The sequence below is a fragment of the Urocitellus parryii genome, unplaced genomic scaffold (assembly GCF_045843805.1).
Source record: "Urocitellus parryii isolate mUroPar1 unplaced genomic scaffold, mUroPar1.hap1 Scaffold_37, whole genome shotgun sequence".
In the NCBI taxonomy this organism is placed as follows: domain Eukaryota; kingdom Metazoa; phylum Chordata; class Mammalia; order Rodentia; family Sciuridae; genus Urocitellus; species Urocitellus parryii.
The window spans coordinates 11,630,783-11,642,792 of NW_027553327.1; positions in this window are offsets into that span (position 1 = coordinate 11,630,783).

Sequence of the window (12,010 nt, forward strand, 5' to 3'; positions counted from 1 at the left end):
AGGGGACGCACCCCTTTAGGGTTGAGACTGCTGGAATCCATGTGCTGGGAAAATCAGGTACTGCCTCACCCAGGGTCCAGGGAACTCCCCCCTAGGGGTGCCAGGCCGCACTTAGAGAATGCCCCCATCTAAGGGTGAGACCACTGGAACCATCGTGGCAGGGAAGATCAGTTACTGCTGAAACCAGGGACCAGGAAACTTGCCCCTCTAGGGGAAAAGCCCCTCGAACCTGGGTTCCAGGGGGAGACCAGGTATGGTACTGCCGCACCCAGGGTCCAGGGAACTTTCCCCTCTAGGAACGAGACCCCTCAAACCCGGGTGTGGATAGGAGATATGGTATAGCCGCACCTAGGATCCAGGGGATGCCCCATTCTAGGGCCGTGACCCATGGAATTAGGGTGCCGGGGAAGATCAGGTACGGCCGCACCCAGGGTTCAGGGGTCCCCTTCCTTAGGGACTAGACCCCTTGTAACCGGGTGAAGGGGGAAGATCAGGTATGGCTGCACCCAGGGTCCAGGGGACTCCCCCCTCTAGGGGCGAGACCTGTTAAACACGTTGCCTGGGGGAGATCTCGTACGGCTGCACCCAGGGTCCAGTGGAAGCCCCCCTCTAGGGACGAGACTCCTTGAACCCAGGTGCTAGAGGTAGATCAAGTACAGCTGCATCCAGGGTCCACGGGACTCTCTCATCTAGTGGCGAGACCCCTCGAACCTGGTTGCCAAGGAGAGATCTGGTTTGGCTGCACCCAGGATCCAGGGTACTCCCCTCTCTAGGGAGGAGACCACTTGAACCCGGGTGTCAGTGGGAGATAAGATACCTCCTTCACTCAGGGTCCAGGAGTCTCCCCCATCTAGGGGTGAGACCCTTCAAACAGGTGCCACAGGGAGATCAGGTACGGCTGCTCCCTGGGTCCAGAGGAATTTCCCATCTAGAGGGGAAAATCTTGAACCAGGTGATGGAAGGACATCAGGGTAGGCCGTGCCCAGGGTTCAGGGGACGTCCCCTTCTAAGGACAAGACTCCTGGTATCCGGCTGCTAGGGGAGATCAGGTACTTCCTCACCTAGGATCTAGGGGACAGCCCCAATACGGGAGAGACCCCTCGAATCTGATGCCGTGGAATATCAGGTATGGCAGCAACCAGAGTCCAGTGGTCTCCCCATTATGGGATGAGACCTCTCCAACACGGATGCCGGGGGAGATCAGGTACTGCCACACCCAGATTCCAAAGGACTCCCCCTCTAGGAGAGAGACCCCTTGGTCCAGGTGCTGTGGGGTATTGAGGAACAGTTCCAGGGGTTCCAGGGCCCAGGGGTTCCAGGGTCCAGGGGCACCCACCTCTATGGGAAAGATACTTCGAACCTGGTTCCCATGGGAGAACAGTTATGGCCGCAACCAGGGTCCAGGGGCTGGTCTCCTCTAGGGGCGAGACACCTCGAAACTGGGTGCCAGTGGGGAGATAAGGTATGGCCGATCCCAGGGTCCAGGGAACTTCACCCTCTAGGGGCGAGATCCGTGGAACCCAGTACCTAGGGGAGATAAGGTACGCCTGCACCCAGGGATGCCCCCTTATAGGGACGAGACCCCTCGAACTCGGGTGTTGGGGAAAGATCAGGTACGGATGAACCAGGGTCCAGGGATGCTCCCCTCTAGGATTTTGACCGTTCTAACCATGGTGCCAGGGGAAGATCATGTACAGCAGAACCCAGGGTCCAGGGGTCCTACTCTTTAGGGTTGAGACATCTCAAACCCAGGTGCCAAGGGGAGATCAGGTATGGCCGCACCAAGGGTCCAGGGGACTAACCCCTCGAGGGGAGAGACCCTCAAACCCCGGGGGAGACCATGTACCGCTGCACACGGGTCAAAGGGACTCCCCCCTCTAGGGGTGAGACCTTTGAACCCGGATGCGGGGGGGAAATGAGGTATGGCCGCACCCAGGGTCCAGAGGACTCCCTCCTCAGAGGGGAGACCTCTCGAACCCGGTGCCGGGGAAGCTCCTGCTGCAGCCAGGGTCAAGGGGACGCCCCACTCTAGGGGCGAGAACCCACAAACCTGGGTGCCAGTGTGACGTCAGATACGGCTGTATCCAGGGACCAGGGGACGGCCTCCTCTGGAGGCAAGACCCTTGGAACTCGGGTGCTGGGGAAGATCAGGTACTGTCGCACCCAGGATCCAGGGGACTTCTCCCACTAGGGGCGAGACATCTCGTACCAGGTAGGAGATCAAGTAAAACCACACAAAAGATGAGGGGACTCCCCCCCTCTAGGAGGGAGATCTCTTGAATCTGGTGCTTGAGGGGAGATCATGTACGACCGCATCAAGGAACCAGGGGATACCCCCCACCCCCCACTACCGACACCCCTCGAAACCAGGTGCCAGAGGGAGATTAGGTATGGTGGCAGCCAGGGTCCCGAGCATTCCCGACTCTAGGGGAGAGACCCCTCGAACCTGTTGGGTGGGGGGGCGATCAAGTATGGCAGTAACCAGGGTCCAGCCGTCCTCCCCTTAAGGGCGAGACCCCCCCTCCAATATGGATGCTTGGGGGAGATCAGTTAGGGCCGCACCCAGGGTCCAGGAGGCTCCCCCATCTATGGGCCAAACATCTCAAACCTAGTGCCAGAGTGAGAGCAGGTACGGTGGCACCCAGGTACTAGGAAACATCCCCCTCTAGGGGCGAGACCCCTCAAATGGGGGTGCCAGGGGGAAATTAGGTGGGGTTGCACTCATGGTCCAGGGGACTCCTGTTAGAGTCTGTAAACAAGTCAGGATGGCGCCTGGCATTTTGCCAGAGGGAGTGGTTTGTGAAGTAACACTAGGGAGCCATTAAGTGTGGAGATTTCTTATTGACTGCTGTATCTAGTTCATGTTAATTAAGATAATCTGTGTGGAATGTATAAATACCTCTGTTGTCCTACAAAAAAACAGCTCCCACTCCTGCTGTATCAACGTACATAAGTTGTTCTTCATCCCCCAGTTATTTTGCTGCAGCCAGACTGCAACAGACTCCCCCCTTAGGGATGAGAACCCTGGAATGTGGGTGCCGGGGGGAGAGCAGGTACAGCCACACCCAGGGTCCAGTGTAATCCCCGATCTAGGGGAGAGACCCCTTGAACATGAAGCCAGGGGGAAGATCAGGTATGGCAGCAACCAGGGTCCAGGGGTCCTGCCTTAATGGGCGGGACCCTTGAAAATGGATGCTGGGGGGGGAGATCAGGTATAGCTGCACCCAAGTTCCAGGGGACTCCCCCCTCAAGGGGCAAGACCCCTTGAACCAGGTGTCATTATGAGATCAGGTACAGCTACACTCGGGGTCCAGGGGAATCCCAGGGTTGAGATGCCTCGAACAGGGGTGCGGGGGTGGGGTGGGGTGGGGGAGATTAGGTACTGTGGCACCCAGGGTACAGAGGACTCCTCCATCTAGGGATGAGACACCTGGATCCTGGGTGCTGAAGGAGACTGGGTACGGCCGCACCCAGGGTCCAGCGGACTCCCCCCTCTAGGGGAGAGAACCCTCAAGCTTGATGCTGTGGGGAGATCAGGTAAGGCCGCACCCAGGATCCAGGAGACTCCCCCCCTCTATGGCAGAGACAACTCAAACCACGAGCCATGGTGAGATCAGGTATAGCCGGACCCAGGGTCCAGGATACATTCCCCACTGGGGCGAGAACCCTCAAACCCAGGAGAAGATCAAGTACTGCCCCACACAGAGTCAAGGGGACTCCCCCCTCTAGAGGCGAGACCTTCATAAGCAGATGCCAGGGGGAGATAAGGTACAGTCGCACCCAGGGTCCAGGGGACTCCCCCTCTAGGGGAGAGACCACTCGAACCTGGGTGTTGGAGGGAGCTCCCGCTGAAGCCAGGGATGATGGGATACTCCATTCTAGGGGCAAGTCCCCTCGAAGAGATATGGCCGCACTCAGTGTTCAGGGGACTCCCCTCTCTAGGGATGGGATCCCTCAGACCCGGGTGCTGGGGTGAGATCAGGTATGGCCACACCCAGGATCCAGGGAAAGTACCCCTCTAGGGACAAGACTCCTTAAACCTGGGTGCCACGTGGAGATGACCTATAGCCACACCCAGAGTCCAGGGGAATCCCCCCTCTTGGGAAGAGATCCCTCAAACCCGGGTGCCGGGGACAGATCAAGTATTGCTGCACCCATTGTCCAGAAAACTCCCCTCTCTAGAGGTGAGATCCCTTGAAACCGAGGGGAGATCAGGTACCACCGCACACAGGGTTGAGGGACTCCAGCCTCTAGGGGCAAGACCTCTAGAACCTGGATGCAAGGGAAAGATCAATTAACCCCACACCCAGGGTTCAGGGGACCCCCCCCCTCTAGGGGAGAGATCCTCTGAACTCGGGTGTCAGGGTGAGCTCCCGCTGCAATCAGCGTCCAGAGGACTCCCCACACTAGGGGCGAGACAGCTCAAACCCAATGCCGAGGGGAGATCAGGTACGGCTGCATCCAGGGTATAGGTGACTCCGTCATCTAGGGGAGAGACCCCTAGAACCGGGTGCCAGGGGAAAAATAGGTATGGCAACACCCAGGGTCCAGGGGACGCCCTGAACTAGGGGCGAGACCCCTCGAACCTGGGTTTCAGGGTGAGATAAGGTGAACCTGGGTGTCAGGGTGAGATAAGGTAAGGCCATACCCAGAGTCCAGAGGACTCCCTGCTCTAGGGGTAAGACCCCGTGAACCCCGGGGAAGATCTAGTAATTCTGCACAATGGGTTGAGGGGCTCCTCCTTCTAGGAGCGAGACCCTCAACCCCCGATGCCATGGGGGACATTAGGTAAGGCCGCAGCCAGGGTCCAAGGGACTCCCCCATCTAGGGGAGAGACCCCTTGAAACCAGCTGTCAGGGGGAGCTCCTGCCACAGCCATATTAGAGGGGACTCTGCACTCTAGGTGTGAGACCCCTCAAATCCAGTTGGCGAGGGAGATCAGGTATGGCCACATCCTTCAGGGGAGAGACCCCTTGATCCTGGGTGCCAAAGAAAGATCAGGTACCACCGCACCCAGGATCCAGTCTCTCTAGGTTAGAGACACCTTGAACCCGAATGCCAGGGGGAGATCAGATACAGCCGCACCAAGGCTTCAGGAGACTCACCCCTCTAGAGGTGAAAACTCTTGAACCAGTTGCCGGGGGAAATCGGGAACAGCTGCACCCAGGGTCCAGAAGACACCTTTCTCTAGTTATGAGACCCCATGAACCAGGGTGCCAGGTGAGATCAGATAAGGCTGCACCCAGGGTCCAGAGAACACCCCTCTCTAGGGATGCGACCCCATGAACCAGGATGCCAGGGGAGATCAGGTACAGTCGCACCCATGGTCCAGGGGACTCCCCCATCTAGAGAAGAGATCCCTGTAAAGCGGGTACTGGGTGTGATCAGCTACCACTGCACCTAGGGAAAAGGGGATACCCCCTTATAGGGGCGAGGCCCATTGAACCCATGTGACGGGGGGAGATCACGTATGGCCACAGCCAGGGTCCAGGTAAATTGCCTCTCTAGACGCGAGATCCCTCAAAGCCCAGTGCCTGGGAGAGTTCAGGTACGGCCGCACCCAGGGTTCAGGGAACACCCCCTTTAGGAATGAGGCCGTTCGAACCTGATGCTGAGGGGAGATCATGTAAGACCAACAAGAGTCCAGGTAACACCCCCCTCTAGGGGCGAGAACCCTCGAACCTGGGTGTCGGGGGGAAATCAGGTATAACTGCACCCATTGTACAGGGACGCCCCCGTCTAGTGGCGAGGCCCCTCTAACCCCGAGTGCCGGGGGGGGGGGCAGATCAGGTACTATTGCACTCAGGGTCCAGGAGTCCCCCATTTTTGGGGTCGAGACCCATGGAATCCTGGGGCCATGGGGAGATCAGGAACGACAGCACCCAGGGTCCAGGGGACTCTTCCCTCTAGGGGCGAGAACCCTTGAACCCCGGGGAAGATCAAGTACCTCCGCAAACAAAGTGAGGGTCTCCCCCCTCTAGGGACGATCCCTCAAACACGGATGCGGGGCGAGATAATGTACGGCTGCACCCAGGGTCCAGGTAACTCCCCCCTCTAGGGGAGAGAGCCCTCCAACCCGGGTATCGGGGGAGCTTCCGAAGAAGCCAGGGTCTAGGAGCATCCCCACTCTAGGGGCGAGATCCCTTGAAGCCTCGTGGCAGGAGAGATCGGGTAAGGCCACACCCTGCTTCCAGGGGACTCACCCTTCTAGGATAGAGACCCCTCTAACCAGATGCTGGGGGGAATCAGGTATGGCAGCACCCAGGATCCAGGGACGCCCCCCTCTAGGGGCCAGTCTCCTTGAACCCATATGCCGAGAAGTGATCAGGTACGGCTGCACCCAGGGTCCAAGAAACTTCCCGTACTAGGGGTGAGACCCCTCGAACACGGTGGGGGGGGGGATCAGGTACGGCCTCACCCAGTGTCCAGTGGACTCCCTCTTTTAGGGGAGAGCCCCCTTGAACCTGGGTGCCAGAGAAAAATCAGGTACCAATGCAACCAGGATCCAGTGGACTCCCCCATCTAGGGGCTAGACTCTCAAACCAGGTGCAGGGGAGAGAAAAGATACGGCTCACTCAGTGACCAGGAAACGCCCCCTTCTAGGGGAGAGACCCCTCAAACACGGGTGCAGGTAAGATCAGGTACAGCTGCACCCAGGGTCCAGGGGTCCTTCTCTTTAAGGATGAGAACCTTCATACCTGGGTAAAGGGGATAGATCAGGTATGGCCACACCCAGTGTCCAGGGGACGCTCCCCTCTAGGGGCAAGACCACTCAAACCCGGGTGCTGGGATGAGCAGTTACGGCCTCACCCATGGTCCAGGGGACTCCCCCCTCTAGGAGCGAGACCCCTCAAAGCATGTGCTGGGGGGAAATCAGGTACAGCCACACCCAGGGCCCAGAGAAGCCCCCTTCTAGGGGCGAGACCCCTCGAACCCTGGTGCTGGGGGGAGATCAGGTATGGCAGCACCAAGGGTCCAGGGGCCCCTATTTAGGGTCGAGACCCCTCGAACACAGGTGCCAGGGGGAGATAAGATACAACCTCACCCAGAGTCCAGGGGACACTCCCCTTTAGTCGCGAGACCCCTCGGACCCAGGTGGATATCAAGTACCGCCACACACATGGTCGAGAGGACTATCCCCTCTAGGGGTGAGACCCTCGAACCTGGATGCTGGTTGGGTATAAGGTACGGCGACATCCAGTGTCCCGAAGACTAACCCCTCTAGGGGAGCGACCACTTGAACCCGGGATTTGGGGGAGGAGCACCTGCCATAGCCAGGGTCGAGGAGATTCCCCACACTAGGGTAGAGATTCCTCGAACCCAGGTGCCAGTGGATTTCAGTTACAACCGCTGCCAGGGTCCAGCGGACTACCCGTCTTGATTAGAGACCCCTAGAACCAGATGCCAGGGGGAGATGAGGTATGGCAACACTCTAGGGGCGATACTCTTCCAACTCAGATGCTGGGGGAGATCAGGTACAGCCACAGCATGGGTCCAGGGGACTCCCCGTTCTAGGGGCAAAAACTCTCCAATCAGGTGCCGGGGGCAGATGAGGTATGGCCAAACCCAGGGTTAAGGGGACTCCCCCTTCTAGGTTAGAGTCCTCTCGAACCAGATGTTGGGGAGATCAGGTATGGCAGCACTTAGGGTAAAGGGGACTACCAACTCTAGGGGAGAGACCCCTCGAACAGGGTGTTGAAGGGACCTACCATTGCAGCCAGGGTCCAGGGGACTTCCCGCTCAGGGGGCAAAACCTCTCGAACCAGGTGCCGTGAGAGATCAGGGATGGCCACAAGGATAACATTAACTCATCACAACATCATTAAGGCGACCTTCGCAAAGCCTCACGCCAACATCATGCTACACACAGAAAAATGAATGCATTCCCTCGAAAGACTGCAATAAGGCAGAAATGAAGTTTCACCACTTCTATTCATCATACTTCTTGAAACACTGGCTAGAGCAATTAGAAGGACAAAGACAATCCAAGTATATGTATAGGAACAGAAGAACATCAATTAGTACTATTGGCCGATGATGTGTTTCTTTACCTAGAAGACCCAGAAAATTGCACTGGAAACCTTCTAGAACTAGCAAATGAATTCAGCAAAGTAGCACTGTATAAAATCAACACCAATAAATCATAGAAATTTCTATTTCTCTATATAAACCTCTGAGATGGAAATGATAAACAAATTAAAAACTCAAATGAGAGTGTCACCAGAAGAGGAGAACTCTTAGAAGATAGGATATCAGACAAGACACACAGAGTATGTCATATTGAATAAAATGTAGACAGCACAAAGAGACTAACAAGAAGCCTAAAAAAAAAAAAGAAGATCATGCAAAAGATATCTGATAGCATAGAGACAAATTTAAGAGTGTTTGGGATAGAGGAAAGTATTGTGGTCCAAACCAATGGAATAAGCAATATGTTTAATGCAATAATATTAGAAAATTTTCCAGAAAAGAAGAATGAAAAAGAAATCCAAATCCTAGAACATTACAGGAGACATAGGTGAAAAAGATCCACACCAAGACACATTGCAATGAAAATGCTGAACATACAGAACAAGAAGAAAATTTTAAAAGCCACGAGAGAATGGAAGAAAATCACATACAAGCATATATCAATTGGGTTAAAGGCTGATCTTTTAACACAGACCCTGAAAGCTAGAAGATTCTGGAACAATATATTTACAATGCTAAAAGATACTGTTTTCTCATGAAGACATTTTAATTCAGCCAGACTAAGCTTCGGGTTTGAAGATGAAAAAAAAAAAAAAAACCTGCTTAATACACAAAAGTTAAGAGAATCTGCAGGTAGAAAACAGGCGATTAAACACATCTTTGGCAAAATTTTCATGAAAACGAAATGAAAAAATAACAATAAAAATCCAAAAGTGGGAGAGAGTACACCATATTCAAATCTAATGAAAGAGAAAAAATCAAACTATTTAAAATGACAAAAACAAATATTGCTTGATATACAAACCATATCTCAATAGTAAACCTGAATGTAATTGGCTTAAACTCACCATTCCAAACACATAAGCTAGTAGAATGGATTTTTTTTTAAAAAATTATTCTACAATATGCTGCATACAGGAGACTCATTTGATGGGAAAAACAAGAGACTGAAGGTGAAAAGTTGAGAAAAAACAATAGCACTATCATGAAACTTTGAAGGATGCAGGGATGTCCATGCTCATATCAAATAAAGTAGACTTCTAACTAAAGTTTATCCAAAGGGACAAAGAAGGACACTATATGCTGATCAAGGGAACCATACACTAAAAAACATAACAATCACTAATATCTATGCCCAAACCATGGTGCAGCTATGTTCACCTAAATATTTGTACTCAAGTTCAAGAGTCAAATAGACCACAGCACCTAAATCATGGGTGATTTTAACTCACCTCTGTCACCATGGGAAAGGTCGTCCAAACAATTTGGATTAAAGAAATTATAGAACTCAATAACACAATTTGTAACTTAGACTTAATTCACATATATAACATATCCAAGGACATCAAATGGACAACATGTGTTCTTAGTAGCACATGGATCCTTCTCGAAAGTAAACAATATATTATGCCACAGAGCACCTCTTAGCAAATACAATGGAGAAGATTTACTACTATGCATTTTATCCCATCATAATAGACTGCAATAGGAAATCAATGATAAAAGAAGGAAGAAAAATTCCTTCCTCAAATAGAGAATGAACAATATGCTTCTGAAAGAAAAATGAGTTACAGAAGACATCCAGGAGGAGATTAAATGTTTTTTAGAGGTGAATGGGAACACAGACACAAAATATTGAAATTCCTAGGACACCAGGAATGCAGTAATAAGAGGAAAATGCATTGCTAGAAGTTTATTCCTTCAAAGAAGAAAGAGTCAACAAGTAAATGACTGCACAATACACATAAAAGCCTTAGAAAAAGAAACAATCCAGCAGCCAAAGCAGTAGAAGTCAAGCAATCATTAAAATCAGAGCTGAAATCCATGGAACCAGAAGAAAAGAAACATTTGGAAAAACTGCCAAAACTCAGAATTGGTTCTTTTTGAAAAATACATAAGTTTGAAAGATTCTTAGGCATGCTAATGAAGAGAAGAAGATAAAGAATCCAAATTACTAGCATATATGATGAAAAAGGAAATATCAGAACAGACACTACAGAAATACAAAAGATAATGAGAAATTATTTTCAAACCATATTCTAATAATATAGAATATAGTGAAGGAATTGGTAAATTACTACAGTCATAAGACCTGCCTAGAGACAGGCAGGAGGATATGCACGAATGATAAAGACCAACAGCAAGTGAAGACATAGAAGAAGCCTTCAAAAGATTGCCAACTTATAAAAGCCCAAGACCAGATGGATATACAGCCAAGTTTTCCAACACCTCTCAAGAAGAACTAATATGCATACTCCTAAAATCATTTCAGGGAATAGAAAAGAGGGAGTACTCCCAACTTCATTCTCTGAGGCTACTATCACCATGATTCTAAAACCAGACAAAGATACCTCAAAGAAAGAAATCTTCAGACCAATGTCTCTAATGAATATGGATGCAAAACTCCTCAGTTGAATTCTGGCAAATTGCATACAAAGATATATCCAAAGGATCGTGCACCATGATCAGGTAGGATTCATCCCAGCTCTGCAAGGTTGTTTCAACATACGGAATTCAATCAATGTAACTCATCACATCAATAAACTTCAAGATCAGAACCATATGATTATCTCAATAGACAAAGAAAAAGCATTTAACAAAATCCAGCACCTCCTTTATTTCAAAACACTGGAAAAACTAGGGATACCAGGAACTCATTTCAACATCATAAAGGCTACCTATGCTAAGCTTCAGGCCCACATCATTCTAAACACAAAAACATGAAGGCATTTTCTCAAAAAACTGCAACAAAACAGGAATGCTCTGTTTCAAAACTTCTATTCAACATACTTCTTGAAAAAAATGGCCAGAGAAAATAGAGAGACAAAGGAAGTCAGAAAGATATGTATAGGAAAAGAAGAACATCAATTAGCACCATTTGCCTCTGATATGTTTCCACACCTAGAAGAGCCAGAATATTGCACCAGAAATTTAAAAGAAGTAGCATAAGAATTCAGCAAAGTAGCTTGATATAAAATAAACATCAATTAATCCAAGGAATTTCTCTATATAAGCCTTTTAGATGGAAATGATAAACCAAATGAAAACTCAAATGATAGTGTCACCAACAGAGGAGAACACTTAAATGATAGGACATCAGACAAGAAACACAGAGTAAGTCAGAAGAAAAATTAGGCCCTAATCTCCATCATGTGAGAGTAGGTCTCAACTGCCTTAAAAAAGTTCCTTTGGTGCAAGAATTAAAATCAAGAATCAATAAATGGGATAGATTCAAACGAAAAAAGTTTCTTCTCAGCAAAATAAACAATCTGTGAGGTAAACAGACAGGCTAAATACTGGGAGCATATCTTTACCCCTCAAACATCAGAGCATTAATTTCTAGGTTATATAGAGAACTCAAAAAGCTAAGCAAAAAAAGAAAAAGAAAAAAACAATTAGGCCAAGGACCTGAACAGACATTCCTCAGAAGATGATATACAATCAATCAACAAATATATGAAAAAAATGTTCATCATTGCTAGCAATTAGAGAAATGCAAATCAAAACTCCTCGAAGATTTCATCTCACTCCAGTCAGAATGGCAGCTATTATGAATACAAACAATAATAAGTGTTGGCGAGGATGTGTGGAGAAAGGTATACTCATATACTGCTGGTGGTGCTGCAAACTGGTGCAGCCAATATGGAAAGCAGTATGGCACTTTCTTGGAAAACTGGGAATGGAGCCACCATTTGACCCAGCTATCCCTCTCCTGGCTCTATACCCAAAGGACTTAAAACATCATAATACAGGGACATAGCCCCATCAATGTTTATAGTAGCACAATTCACAATAGCTAAACTGTGGAACCAATTTAGAT